This window comes from Mus musculus, chromosome 13 (assembly GCF_000001635.26).
Source record: "Mus musculus strain C57BL/6J chromosome 13, GRCm38.p6 C57BL/6J".
Classification (NCBI taxonomy): Eukaryota; Metazoa; Chordata; class Mammalia; order Rodentia; family Muridae; genus Mus; species Mus musculus.
The window spans coordinates 35995989-36011882 of record NC_000079.6 but is presented as its reverse complement, the minus strand read 5'-3'; the positions used below and the strand labels follow the sequence as shown (position 1 = coordinate 36011882).

At 43.7% G+C, this 15894-nt stretch overlaps 1 protein-coding gene across 1 annotated transcript in view; it reads left to right on the top strand.

Moving 5' to 3' along the window:
• The window catches only part of Lyrm4 (LYR motif containing 4), a 138561-nt gene that overhangs the window by 105475 nt on the left and 17192 nt on the right, over positions 1-15894 (top strand). The window lies entirely within an intron of this gene.

Below are 15894 nucleotides of genomic sequence, written 5' to 3'. Positions count from 1 at the left end.
TTGGGTTTGTTTGTTTGTTTGTTTAGGTTTATTTATTTTATATATACGAGTACACTGAGCTGTCTTCAGACACACCAGAAGAGGGCATCAGATCTCATTACAGATGGTTGTTAAACCTCCATGTGGTTGCTGGGAAATGAACACAGGACCTCTGGAAAAGCAGTCAGTGCTCTTATCTGCTGAGCCATCTCTCCGGCCCTGAGAGTTTGTTTCTTTAACTTTCTCTTCCTGAAAATAAATTAAGTATATGCACAAGATAATAACCCAATAAGCCATGTTACCCATCCAGCATTTTGACAGTTACATGAACAACTTTTTTTAACCCGTGTTTTTGCCCACAGTCTCCCATATTATTTTGAGAAAGATCCTATCATTCCATTGAAAATTATTTTAGTGTTATTCTGAAAATAATATCTTTCTAAAGCATAACTTCAAGACTATCACTGTATAAACAAATTAGTAATATATAAATGTTTACATTTTCCTTGTACCACAAATATAATTTTTCAAAATGTGTATTTGAACTAAGATTTAAAAAAAAAAAATTAGGCCTCAGGCTGGAGAGATGGCTCAGAGGCTAAGAGCACTGGCTGAGCACTCCAGAGGTCCTGAGTTCAGTTCCCAGCAACCTTGTTCATAACCATCTGTAATGGGATCCAGTGCCCTCTTCTGGTGGGTCTGAAGACAGCGACAGTGTACTCATGAACAAAATAAATAAATCTCTTAAACAGGGGGTGTCTCAAATGTCTTTAAAGATAAATCTATAGATTATATTTACATATTTTTCCTCTCCTTTTCTTTATAATTAGTTTGATGAAATAGTTAGCTCTGGTGTCCAGATTTGCCAACTTTGTCATTTTTGTTTTTTGAGGGTTTTTTTTGTTGTTAACCTGAGTGAGTCTTGGCCAAATAGTAGACTAACCTGGAAAGATTTTGCCATCCTGATGAGTGGAAAATAACTTGTTCTTTCCTGAATACATTCTCCGTGGAACTGCTGTCTGACCAGCAGGCACACTCCGAAAAAGATTGAAACAGGTGTTTAAACAAAATCCCGTGTGTAAATGTGCAGAGCAGTACTATTTACAATGGCCTAAAGGTAGAAACAACCCAGGTGACCATACCATAATCTCAGTCATGAACAGCTGATGCATACCAAAAACTAAGTGAGCATGACACATGGGTGATTCCATTCATATGGAATGTCCAGAGAGACAGAAAGTAGGTTATTGGCTACATGTATTATGAAATATAACGCAGCAGTAGCGAGGCTTAAGGGGGTACCTGATGGGCCTATGCCAAGGTGTTCCCCTGAGAAATCACAACATGCAACAGACCTGGTATAGGGAAATTTTTTGGAGAAGGGATGGGAATGAGGACCTGGAGAAGGGGTAGAAGCAGGCAGAGCCATGAAGGCAGAGAGAGTGGGGATCTAAAGGGACAGAAGGAGAGAATGAGAAGCCTTCCAGGAACACATAGGAACACAGAGAAAGAATGACCAAGAGTGAGAAGGGAGAGAAGAAGTGACTGAGAGTGAGAAAAGAGAGAGGGAGAGAGAGAAAGTGGGGCTGGGTGGCAAGCAGTCCTCTTACAGGCTGCCAGACCACCTGCATCTGGTGATGTCATAATCTATTGGTAGGTGCCTGGAAAGAGTCTAGCAGAATTGTCTGTAAGCCAACAACATGTATTTTTAGAAAAGCTGGTGTGTAAACAACACCCCAGATCAAATGAGTCCCAGTCTCTTGTATGACCCCAGCATTGGCACAGTCTGAAGGCCTTTGAAGCCCTTCCTGCACGAGATGGAAGGCATGGGATCACTGATAGAAAGGATGGATCAGGATTTCTGTTTTCCTTCCTCTTGTCGGTACTGTGGAGGAAAGCAAGGGCATTGCAAACACTAAGCAAACACTCACCACTGAGACACACCTCCAGCCACAGGAAGACTGACTCCTCCTGAGCCTTCATGGCGAGTGGTAGTAGTGTGCGGTGTTTCAACCCATGCCTGTCTGCTGCTGCTTCTAGAGGATTCCCAGTTTTCTCTGCTCAGCTCCTACCAGACAATGAAGACTATCCGAAATCTGTTGTCTAGCATGTTCGCTTTCTTACCCTTTTTTTTTTTCCATTTTTTATTAGGTATTTAACTCATTTACATTTCCAATGCTATACCAAAAGTCCCCCATATCCACCCACCCCCACTCCCCTGCCCACCCACTCCCCCTTTTTGGCCCTGGTGTTCCCCTGTACTGGGGCATATAAAGTTTGCAAGTCCAATGGGCCTCTCTTTCCAGTGATGGCCGACTAGGCCATCTTTTGATATATATGCAGCTAGAGTCAAGAGCTCCGGGGTACTGGTTAGTTCATAATGTTGTTCCACCTATAGGGTTGCAGATCCCTTTAGCTCCTTGGCTACTTTCTCTAGCTCCTCCATTGGGAGCCCTATGATCCATCCATTAGCTGACTGTGAGCATCCACTTCTGTGTTTGCTAGGCCCCGGCATAGTCTCACAAGAGACAGCTACATCTGGGTCCTTTCAATAAAATCTTGCTAGTGTATGCAATGGTGTCAGCGTTTGGATGCTGATTATGGGGTGGATCCCTGGATATGGCAGTCTCTACATGGTCCATCCTTTCATCTCAGCTCCAAACTTTGTCTCTGTAACTCCTTCCATGGGTGTTTTGTTCCCAAATCTAAGGAGGGGCATAGTGTCCACACTTCAGTCTTCATTCTTCTTGAGTTTCATGTGTTTAGCAAATTATATCTTATATCTTGGGTATCCTAGGTTTGGGGCTAATATCCACTTATCAGTGAATACATATTGTGTGAGTTTCTTTGTGAATGTGTTACCTCACTCAGGATGATGCCCTCCAGGTCCATCCATTTGGCTAGGAATTTCATAAATTCATTCTTTTTAATAGCTGAGTAGTACTCCATTGTGTAGATGTACCACATTTTCTGTATCCATTCCTCTGTTGAGGGGCATCTAGGTTCTTTCCAGCTTCTGGCTATTATAAATAAGGCTGCTATGAACATAGTGGAGCATGTGTCCTTCTTACCAGTTGGGGCATCTTCTGGATATATGCCCAGGAGAGGTATTGCTGGATCCTCCGGTAGTACTATGTCCAGTTTTCTGAGGAACCGCCAGACTGATTTCCAGAGTGGTTGTACAAGCCTGCACTCCCACCAACAATGGAGGAGTGTTCCTCTTTCTCCACATCCACGCCAGCATCTGCTGTCACCTGAATTTTTGATCTTAGCCATTCTGACTGGTGTGAGGTGGAATCTCAGGGTTGTTTTGATTTGCATTTCCCTGATGATTAAAGATGTTGAACATTTTTTCAAGTGCTTCTCTGCCATTCGGTATTCCTCAGGTGAGAATTCTTTGTTCAGTTCTGAGCCCCATTTTTTAATGGGGTTATTTGATTTTCTGAAGTCCACCTTCTTGAGTTCTTTATATATGTTGGATATTAGTCCCCTATCTGATTTAGGATAGGTAAAGATCCTTTCCCAATCTGTTGGTGGTCTTTTTGTCTTATTGACGGTGTCTTTTGCCTTGCAGAAACTTTGGAGTTTCATTAGGTCCCATTTGTCAATTCTCGATCTTACAGCACAAGCCATTGCTGTTCTGTTCAGGAATTTTTCCCCTGTGCCCATATCTTCAAGGCTTTTCCCCACTTTCTCCTCTATAAGTTTCAGTGTCGCTGGTTTTATGTGAAGTTCCTTGATCCACTTAGATTTGACCTTAGTACAAGGAGATAAGTATGGATCGATTCGCATTCTTCTACACGATAACAACCAGTTGTGCCAGCACCAATTGTTGAAAATGCTGTCTTTCTTCCACTGGATGGTTTTAGCTCCCTTGTCGAAGATCAAGTGACCATAGGTGTGTGGGTTCATTTCTGGGTCTTCAATTCTATTCCATTGGTCTACTTGTCTGTCTCTATACCAGTACCATGCAGTTTTTATCACAATTGCTCTGTAGTAAAGCTTTAGGTCTGGCATGGTGATTCCGCCAGAAGTTCTTTTATCCTTGAGAAGACTTTTTGCTATCCTAGGTTTTTTGTTATTCCAGACAAATTTGCAAATTGCTCCTTCCAATTCGTTGAAGAATTGAGTTGGAATTTTGATGGGGATTGCATTGAATCTGTAGATTGCTTTTGGCAAGATAGCCATTTTTACAATGTTGATCCTGCCAATCCATGAGCATGGGAGATCTTTCCATCTTCTGAGATCTTCCTTAATTTCTTTCTTCAGAGATTTGAAGTTTTTATCATACAGATCTTTCACTTCCTTAGTTAGAGTCACGCCAAGATATTTTATATTATTTGTGACTATTGAGAAGGGTGTTGTTTCCCTAATTTCTTTCTCAGCCTGTTTATTCTTTGTATAGAGAAAGGCCATTGACTTGTTTGAGTTTATTTTATATCCAGCTACTTCACCGAAACTGTTTATCAGGTTTAGGAGTTCTCTGGTAGAATTTTTAGGGTCACTTATATATACTATCATATCATCTGCAAAAAGTGATATTTTGACTTCCTCTTTTCCAATTTGTATCCCCTTGATCTCCTTTTGTTGTCGAATTGCTCTGGCTAATACTTCAAGTACTATGTTGAAAAGGTAGGGAGAAAGTGGGCAGCCTTGTCTAGTCCCTGATTTTAGTGGGATTGCTTCCAGCTTCTCTCCATTTACTTTGATGTTGGCTACTGGTTTGCTGTAGATTGCTTTTATCATGTTTAGGTATGGGCCTTGAATTCCTGATCTTTCCAAAACTTTTATCATAAATGGGTGTTGGATCTTGTCAAATGCTTTTTCTGCATCTAACGAGATGATCATGTGATTTTTGTCTTTGAGTTTGTTTATATAATGGATTACATTGATGGATTTTCGTATATTAAACCATCCCTGCATCCCTGGAATAAAACCTACTTGGTCAGGATGGATGATTGCTTTAATGTGTTCTTGGATTCGGTTAGCGAGAATTTTATTGAGGATTTTTGCATCGATATTCATAAGAGAAATTGGTCTGAAGTTCTCTATCTTTGTTGGATCTTTCTGTGGTTTAGGTATCAGAGTAATAGTGGCTTCATAAAATGAGTTGGGTAGAGTACCTTCTACTTCTATTTTGTGAAATAGTTTGTGCAGAATTGGAATTAGATCTTCTTTGAAGGTCTGATAGAACTCTGCACTAAACCCATCTGGTCCTGGGCTTTTTTTGGTTGGGAGACTATTACTTCAACACACCACTTTCTTCAAAGGACAGATCGTGGAAACAGAAACTAAACAGGGACACAGTGAAACTAACAGAAGTTATGAAACAAATGGACCTGACAGATATCTACAGAACATTTTATCCTAAAACAAAAGGATATACCTTCTTCTCAGCACCTCACGGGACCTTCTCCAAAATTGACCATATAATTGGTCACAAAACAGGCCTCAATAGATACAAAAATATTGAAATTGTCCCATGTATCCTATCAGACCACCATGGCCTAAGACTGATCTTCAATAACAACATAAATAATGGAAAGCCAACATTCACGTGGAAACTGAATAACACTCTTCTCAATGATACCTTGGTCAAGGAAGGAATAAAGAAAGAAATTAAAGACTTTTTAGAGTTTAATGAAAATGAAGCCACAACGTACCCAAACCTATGGGACACAATGAAAGCATTTCTAAGAGGGAAACTCATAGCTCTGAGTGCCTCCAAGAAGAAACGGGAGACAGCACATACTAGCAGCTTGACAACACATCTAAAAGCCCTAGAAAAAAAGGAAGCAAATTCACCCAAGAGGAGTAGACGGCAGGAAATAATCAAACTCAGGGGTGAAATCAACCAAGTGGAAACAAGAAGAACTATTCAAAGAATTAACCAAACGAGGAGTTGGTTCTTTGAGAAAATCAACAAGATAGATAAACCCTTAGCTAGACTCACTAAAGGGCACAGGGACAAAATCCTAATTAACAAAATCAGAAATGAAAAGGGAGACATAACAACAGATCCTGAAGAAATCCAAAACACCATCAGATCCTTCTACAAAAGGCTATACTCAACAAAACTGGAAAACCTGGACGAAATGGACAAATTTCTGGACAGATACCAAAGTTGAATCAGGATCAAGTTGACCATCTAAACAGTCCCATATCACCTTCTTACCCTTTTTTAAAAAATAATTTGGAAAGCATGAAATGGAAATCATCAGTCACCCTGCCCTCCCATGGTTGGTCTGTAGCATGACAGTTTTCCTGGCGAGTCCCTCAGGAGCTTTTCTACCTTTAGAGTTTTCAACCAAGTTAATACTACTTTTGTGAGTGTTTGTACATGGTAAGTTAGATATGAGGGAAACGGGCACTTCCTCTCCCACACCGTGCTCCATGTCCAGGGGGTGTGAGCGTGCCATGCAAACAGAGGGTTCTGAAGACATGTTCTTGGAATGGCCCTGGAGATGAAAAGGGGGAGGGAGGCATCATCTCCAAATCCTCGTTTTTGTGACCGTCAGCTAATTCACTGTGGACCATGAGATCTTCAGACATCCTCTCTGCCCCTGCAAAGGCAGAAATGAAGGGTGGTCGTTTTTATTGGCTGTCAGTCAGCTGGCAGCCTTGTCGCTTTGACTTTCCTCAAGGGGAATGTGTGCAGCTACTGTCAAACCTGACAGCTTCATTTAGCCTTCAGTGATTGGTGTGCTAGAGACAGGGCTCATGTCTGTGAGGCCACTAGGTGCCCTGATTCTGCAAGTCCACGCCACCCCCAGTTTGAGGCAAGTGTGTGAGTGATGTGAGATGATGGTGTACTGTGTCCAAGATGCAGTTCTGTGAATGCTGACAGATGCCACAAACCACTCCTCTGCGTACAGTGAGGAAGAAGCTTGCATTTGGGTTCTACTTGAGTTTTATCATTCCTAGAGGAGAACTATTTATCTTACTGAGAACCAGCAGCTGCCAGGTGCAGCTTCCTATTGCATCCCCTGACTCTCTAATGGAGATAGGTGGTCCACAAAGAAAAAATGTAAATGTGTAAATGCCACTTCCCCTGTTTGCATACTACACCGTAGTTCTGCAAGTGTGTACCACCAGGAAAACTGAACTAAGGCGAGGAGCATCTAGGCCCTCGATGTACTGCATATGTCACCTTCTCATTTCAAAAACAAAAGTCAGGGTCAACATGGTGAATTTTGCAATAGTACAATGGTGAGGTTTGCCTTCTTTAAAAAAAAAACTTCCTAAAAGTTAAAAAATGATTTTAAAAGGTAACATTTTTGTACCATCCAAAAGACATACAATAAAAGATATAAATTCAAGCCAGCCATGGAATCTTAAATTACCTAGTAACAATATTTTAAAAGTGAAAAATCAGGCAAGCTTAGTTTTAGGATTCTGTTGTCTTAAACTCAGTGTGTCTAAAACAATCCTTGGAAACTGTGTGTGTACCTTACACTCACAGAGCATCTCAATTTGGACCAGCCATATTTCAAGTGCACAGTGGCCCCCATGCCACACAGGACAACACAGTCCAGATGGCATTGGAGCAACAACTGCAAACTCATTTTTACATCTTTACCAAGATTCACCATGCCACAAAATATCCCTGTTTGAAGTATATTCCTCTTTTTAGGGTAGTCAACAAAGGCATTTTCAGGGTACCATCCAGGAACCCACAGCCATTCAGTTACTCCTCATTCTCTCCTCTATGTCTGGTCTTTACAGACTGAATGGTCTACTAGCTTTTTCAGATGAACAGATTCATACAATGTATGGCCATCTATGCCTGGCTTCTTGTACTTAACGTAGTGTCATCTGGGTCATCCATGGTATAGTTTATGTCCAAACTCAGCCCTTTTCTGATTTAGTAATGATCCATCTGCGTATACTGCCTTCACTGCCACCTTTCCTGCCTTTGCCTCACCTTTTCCTCACTGAACATGCATCTGGGTTCTTTCTGCTTATTTGTGGCTGTGAACTGTACTGCTGTGAACACCATTGGACACCTTTTTTGTGTGAGCGTTTGTGTCCATTTCTTTGATGGATAGTTGCACAGAATCATTCCTACACTGTTCTGTAGCTATTTTACATGCATTTCCTTAGGCGTTATCTTTCAGTGGTTTGCCTCCCTTGAGTGTGTGAGTATTTATAGCAGCTGCATTGTGATCTCCCCATCATCTTAAAGTAATTGTTTCTAGTCTCTGAGCTTGAGCGTTATAATTGCTTGCAGTGATGGCCCTGCTTTGCCCAGGACACTTCCTAAGAACTAATGATATAAAGGGCTTCTTCTACCATTTTCTTCGAATGGAGAGGAAAGCGTGTGTTCTTGAAGCTCTGGGGGAGCCAGTTTTGCCTTAGCACAATTTAGGATGTTTCTATCAGTAACAACAACTATAAATCCTACATGATAAAAGCACTTGGGGTTGGTTGTTTTAAATTCTGCAGCTTCCTGTATTAGGGTCCCAAAGCTAAGTGATGGGAACATGTCGCTCCAGTGAAGCAAAAGCAAAGGTGATATTGCTACAGGTTACCAAGGAATTGGGTCTTGTCACACTGGCAGGCATTGTCAGGGTTAGATCCAAGGTCAGGGTTTTCTTTTTCTTGCTGCTGGGTGCAGTGATAATCTATGCTGTATGAACCAAAACACATCAGAAATTGGACAATGTCTATACCAGATTGTATTTGAGACTGACAAGGCAAAACAAAACCCCTTTTGTCGCTGACCTCATATGTCAAGACTGGGATTAGTCTTCCAGATCCAGAACGTGTTGGTTCGTGAGTGTCATGACAGTGTCGTGTCCATGAGAATGGCTTGGGGGAGCAGAAGAGAGAGGGAGCTCTCCCTTGACAGATCTGCCCATGCTGGCACCCCATCCACCTGGCTTCCTACCCTACCAGGCTCTACCTGGGATTTTAGACAAGGTCTCTTCTTAGAATTCTTTCCTGTAGCCATCAGAAAAGGAGTGAGTACCAGGCCAAGCACTGGGACAGAGTGTGGCGCCATTGTGAGCTGTCTGTGAAGCTAGCAGAAGAGGGGTGCGGAGGTTAGTCAGAGTCAGGCTATAAAGAAGAAAGATTTGTGTGGACTTAGTCTTTCACAGGTTTCAGTCCCTGGTTGGCTAGCTTCCTTGCTTTGGGCCACATCTCACTGTGGACCACATAGGCTGGAGAAAAACTCTTCACCTTGTGGCAGCCAGAAAGCAAAGAAAGAAGGAAAAAGGAAGAGGTCCCAATATCCCAATCATGGCCATACTCCCAGTAACCTAACTTTCTTCTAGACTCCACCACCTAAAGGTTCCAGAACCTTCTGACTGCCTCACGCCGATGATCAAACCTTCGTTATGAGGGCCTTGGAGTACTAAGATGCCAACCATAACAAAGTGTTTGTCTACTGCCCAAATTCCGCTGCAGACCACACCCATCCTTTACTCTCAAGCCGGAGAAGGGACAGGTTAGAGTGAGATTAGTAAACTGTAGCCATGTGTTCCGAAGACTGATGTAGCCTGGAGTGGCCCTGTGGGTGGCACCAGCAGTTTAAGATACACTGAAGTAAGGAAGGGCATTCTGTGTCTGCACCAGCCACATCTGAAGGACCATGAACACCAACCTACTGGCCAAGTTTGGCTTCCCTGGTTTCCAGGGCCATTAAGACATGTGGCTAACACAGCCCCTGGCTGCACAGAGCTGAACCTCTCACTGGAGACAATTACATAAACTACATAAAGCAAATGGCAGCAAGTGTATAGTGTGCTGAGACAGACAGTGCCAAGAACAACTGACATAATCTTGGGGTTGCTACAGGCACTCAGGCACCTCACACTGCTGTGGGAGCGAGCCAGAGGTGGGTAGGGAAGGCTCCCTCCACAGAGCTTCTCAGTGCCAGCAGGGATTCCTCTGCTGATGGCCTTCACACCATACTTTCCACCTACAGGAAGCACTATGTCGGTTCCTTTGCTATGGCTGTGGTCAAATACCGTGACTAAAGTCAGTTTACGGCAGAAAGGTTTCCTTGGGCTTACAGCTCCAGAGTGGTGGGGTCCATAGCAGCAGGAGAGGCTGCAGGTCAGAAGGCTGACTGATCATAAACAGCCCTGTTCCCATACAGGAAGTAAGGCTGTAAACCCCCAAAGCCAGTGACATACTTTCTCCAGCAAGACCCCACCTCCTAAAGTTCCTAAACCTTCGGAACAGTACCACCCTCTTGGGATCAAGCACATGAGCTGATGGGGGAGATTGCTCAGTCAAATCACCGCACCTGGGTCAGGAGGGAAACCGAAGAGTGAGTGAAGAGACAAAGACACAGGGATGAGGAAAGGCTTTTTTCTCCCTCTGAAGCCCAGGCTGACCTGGAAACCCTTAGAGAGTGCAGATTTGGGATCCTTCTGCCTCTGCCTCTTCCGTGTTGGAACTACAAGCCTGAGTTACCACACTAAGCAGCCCTAGTCAGTCATGTTTAGCTGAGGCTGAAACTCAAGCTACTGAGATACAGTGTTTGCTCTGTGGCGATACAAAACAAAGCTTTCACTTCAAAGAAAAAAGTGGTTTATTCTGGAGCCAGATATGACTGACCATTGCCCAGGAATGTGAGTTTGCTTTGCCCCAAATACAATGTTTCATAGTTAAGAGCAAAAGAAAGTCAAAAGTCAAAACAATTTGTAAATACATTGATGAGAACATCAGGTAAGCAGGTTGCAAGGAAGTGGGGAAATCTCTGAATAGGTTTCAGGTGTTGATAGCATTCTTAGCTGGGCTAATAGTTACTAATTATCTCTTAGTACCTCCACAAAGGTTTCACATGCTAGTCACAAGCATGACAGGTCAGGCAGATGTGGCAATCAACAGATATTAATAGGACTAAAAATAGCCCAAGATAATTTGGCTCTGGATTTGTAACATTCCAACTCTCCTGAGTCAGAGAATTCTTATCAGTCGTCCTTGCAGAATCTAGCAAAGGTGTGGCTATTTTTTCCCCCACAAACTGCAGTTCCTATCAGTTAGTGAGCTGAGTTAACATGTCATGCTGAAGGCCCTAGGTTCTAGCTTCAGGACAAAAAAACAGTCCAACTAGTAACATCAGACAGCATAAGTCTACATATGAAGCTAATGACTGCCTGGCCATTTAAAACTATCCCAGGATTTGTATGCAGAGGTAAAGCAAGTTTATGGTGAGGGATTGTGGGGCTTTATTTGTTTTAATTTTTTTACACTGACTTTTTAATCTATATTATATTTACAGGATTAGCAGAGATTTTGAATGTAGATTTAAAAAATTAAATTTAGAAATGAGCTTCAAGTCAAAGTACTAAGTTTAACTCCATAAAGTTTGATAAATAGATTTACCTTTAGACCCTGATCTCTGTAAAGTAGGGACAGTGGCGGTGGCCTTGGTAATGGTGGTAAGCGACTTAGTCACTGTTACCCTTACTGAAGACACCACAACCAAGGCAACCCTTATGGAAGAATGCACTGAACTGGGGACTGGATTAGAGTCTCAGGGCCTTAGTCCATTATCATCATGGCTGGGAGCATGGTGGCACACAGAGCATTGGAGCAGTAGCTCAGAGCTACGTCCTAGTCCATGGACCTGGCAAGGGCTTCTGAAACCTCAAAGCCTGCCCTCCAGTAACACAATTCCTCTGACAAGGCCACACCTCCTAATTCCTTTCAAATGGTTCCACTGCCTGATGACTAAACACTCAAGTATATGAGCCTATGGGACCATTCTTATTCAAACAACCACATTAGTGAAGGTGATGGTGGTGGAGGCAGTGATGATGTGGTGATAGTGATAATGGAATATCTGCTACCCATACCTTACAAGGAGCTAAGCCACCAAGTGTGTGACACAATGGAAACTTTAGAATGTGGAGCAGTATCAGTTGCTACTATGGAAGTATGAAGTCAGTGTACATCATCGGATTTATTTGAAGCAACTAGAACTGAAAAAGTATCAGTCGTGGGTCCTTCTTAAAATCAGCAGTGACAAAAACTGTGTGTGGGCAGGGAGTAATTTTCTTGTACCTTCCCCTTAGCAGCTGAAGGTAAGCTCACGTGAAGGCACAGCTATGGCCTCCAGAGAACAGTTACTCTGAATCTCTTGTTGCAGTGCGTCGGCCGTGTGGCTGGAAACAGCCTCTAGTCCTGGGTAGCACAGAGGATAAGGATGGGCTGTCACTACCATAATGATACAGGTTTGAGTTCCACAGGACCTTTCTGGGACCAGGTAGATGTGTCTCAGTGACTTTGGATGCCAGCAAATGTCACCCTCAGACACTGGTGTCAGAAACAGAAGATAGACTCTATTACAGAGGGGTTTTTTGGTTTGGTTTGGTTTGGTTTGGGTTTTTTTGGTTTTTTCAGTTTTTTTGGTTTTTTGGTTTTTTGGAGACAGGATTTCTCTATGTAGCCTTGAACTGTCCTGGAACTCACTTTGTAGATCAGGGTGGCCTCAGACTCAAAGATCTGCCTGTCTTTACTTCCCAGGTGCTAGGATTAAAGGCATGTGCCACCACACCTAGCTATTAAGGAGAATTCTTTTAAAAGATGTATTTTAAGCACACTGTAACTGTCTCCAAGAACATGTGCCACCATGCTGCCTGCTATGGTGCTAACGGGCTAAGGCTCTGAGACTCTAAGCCAGCCCCCAGTTCAGTGCGTTCTCCCATAAGGGTTGATTTGGTTATAGTGTCTCCTCACAGCAATAGGACAGTGACTAAAGGTATCAGATCCCATTACAGATGGTTGTTAGCCACCATATGACTGCTGGGAATTGAACTCAGGAACCCTGGAAGAGCAGTCAGTACTCTTAACCACTGAGCCATCTCCCCGGCCCCCTATTAAGGAGAACTTTTTAAAGTGTGAGAATTTGAAGAAAGTGAGGGGAAAACCTAAGGCTTTGGGGGTTTTGATTTTTAATGTATAAGTATGTTGCCTGTATTTATGTTTGTGAACCATGTGCATGCCTGGTACCTATTATATCCCCTGGGAATGGAGTTAGAGACAGTTATGTGCTACCATGTGGGTTCTGGGAATTGAGTCTGGGTCCCCTAAAAAAGCAGTCAGTACGTATAACCACCAAGCTATCTCTCTAGCCCCAGGCCTAAGACTGATGAAGGCTCAACAGAGAAAGAAAGCAAAGCTCTTAGCACCAGTGAAAGGGGCTCCAAGAGGCTGACCTCTGAGAGGCCTTGAATAAAGACTTAATTGAGAATTATAAGTAAGATTTTGATAAGGGATTCTATTAGTTATCCTATTAGAAGGCCCCATGCTCTGTACATGTTCCCCTGGCTGAAACAAGTTGATCATGCTCAGTTCGTGTCCTGCCTGCCCAGTTAGGGGTGGCTGAAGCCCACCTGCCCTCATCTCTGAAGCCCCCTTTTAGCTGTTGATCTTGACTGCTAGTCACTGGCCTCCTAGTTGTAGACCTTGCAGATGTCTTCCTGGCTGTGCTCTTTGTTCTCACGTTTGTATGGTGGCTTGTGCTTCATCATGGTGGATAACTGACTTATCTAGCTGTCAAGATTTAACTACAGAGCCGGGCCTTTAATGCCAGCACTCAGGAGGCAGAGGCAGGCGGATTTTTGAGTTCGAGGACAGCCATGGCTACACAGAGAAACCCTGTCTCAGGAAGAAAAAAAAAATTAACTACAAGTGTTCCTAGTTACCTCGTGTTTAACTCTTGATTCTTTGGGCAAATTGGATTTCCTAAAATGGATGGAGGCTTTTAGAAACTGTCTTTACCTACAGTTTAGCCTCTGCTGATTAGTTGCTTTAGAAGCAATGCTATGTAAACAAGCATGTGTTCCACAGAAAGTCCATGGATCCTAGGCAGCCAGTCCACAGACACTGGCCTTACTTCTCAGAGCCTCTGCCTGTCTCTTATTGGTCCACTTGGCTAACTCACAGCCAGCTACAAGCTTCTTTATTTCTCATGCCTATTGTTCCCACCCTTAAAGTTTTAATTCGATATTCTTTTTAACCCTAATGTGTATTCTAACTGTAATGTGGGAGCAACTTGTTTTCCTTTTCTCCCCAACTGCCTATCATGAATTCCTGCTTCAGTAGGGTAGGGAGATGTAAGCCAGGACCACTTGTGCAGCCAAGGCTGGCCAGGGTCCTGTCATCAGCCTGAGCTGCTCTGGGCAGTGGCAAGCAGAAAGGATCAGTCTCCCGAGCCATGCAGAGCACTGGTGAAGAACAGCCACTGTGGTTCATTCTCTCTGCAGGCTGGTAGAGACTGGTCTCATCCACCAAAAGTAGTGTCCATCCAGTGCGTGTCTCAGTAGCCGTGACTCCTACTGTGAGCACAGAAGTGGGTGGAGGATGCTCAGATGTAGAGGTTGACACCTCTGCTAGGGGCTCAAGGAGGCCTTCAGATATTGATGCTTCTCTTACTTGCTATCAGATTCTATTGCTATGAAAAGGTACCATGACTTCAACAACTCTTAATAAAGAAAGTGTTTAGCTTTGGCTTGCTAGCAGAGGTTTAGAGCTTAACCCTTCAGAGGTTTAGTCCATTATCAGCATGGTGGGAAGCAGGGCAGCACATAGGCAGATATGATGCTGGAGGAGGTGAGAGTTCTACATCCAGATCTGCAAGCAGGACTTTGGGCCTGACTTGAGCTTTTAAAACCCCAAAGCCCACTCCCAGTAACACAGTTCCTCCAATAAAGCCATACCTCAAATATATAAGCCTATGGGGTCATTCGTATTCAAATCACCACACTTGGTATCTGATTGGAAGGAAAACTCAGTAATAGCCTTGGGGGACCTTGGTAAGGGTGTTATTCCCCCCAAAGTCCATAGTGAATTTTCCATATACTAAGTTAGCTCCAAGACTTGGCTTGAGAGAAGAGTTGAGGGGTGCCAGAGAGCCACCACCAGTAGGCTGACCCAAGGAAGCAAAAACCCTGGCCTCACGAGGGCCACTGTCATGTCAGGCCCTGGCTTTGCCCTCTCTTCCTGCCCCATCCAGAGTAACTTCCTGCAGTAAACTAAGGGCTACAGGCCTCTTGCTTCCCTTGAAAAGAGGGGAGCCTGAGCGTTGTGGCCAGCAGCCTATCCCCACAAACGAGACCCCTTCACAGTAGCCATCCCTACAGCTGATGTACAAGGCATTGCACTGTCTTTGAGGCCTGGCCATGGCCATTCTGAATGAAAGATGGCCCAGCTAGAAAGCAGACTAAGGGGCATTGACAAATAACTGTAAGCATTGGGCATCTGGGAGGAGGGAAACAGGAGGAAGGTTCAAATATGAAGGGCGGGCATCCGAGGAAGGTATGGCCATGGAAAGCAGCTGCTTATTTCAGGATGGCATAGCTTGACATTTCCACAAGTGTGGTATAGATAGCCTTGTCCTATCCCCTAGCCAAGATATGTCTTTACCCAGACATTTCAGGAAAGACAAGAATCTTGCACATGAACTCAAATGTCTCCTTGACCCTCTGACCTGGGAGTTCTGGAGGAACATTCAGGAAGTAGCTCCTTCATGCCTGTGTTAACAGAGTCTGTATTCTGTCCTGTGCATGTGTGGCTGCTGATGTTCTGGTTCCCCACACTTCCCTGTCAACTCTTTCTCAATGCTTCCAGCACAGCTGTCTCCTTGCCACTGAGCTGGAATAAGATCTCACATAGGACTAGGGGCCCCTCTGAGGCCCTGCCAGGCAGTCTGGATTACACTGATATTTTTCTCCCAGTGACTGTTGTGATGTGCTCTACAACCTGGCTGCTAGAGGGAGAGATATAGGGGAGTGCAGTTAGTCAGAAGTGACCCTGGATTGTAATGTCATTCTTGCCAGTGCTAAAGCACTGGAAAGAAATTACTGCTAACCGCATACCTAAAGTCCTTGGGTGTCACTCATAGCTCCCTGTGGGCCTGTGAGCAAGGAGCCACAATGTAGTTGCTGCAAATCTGAG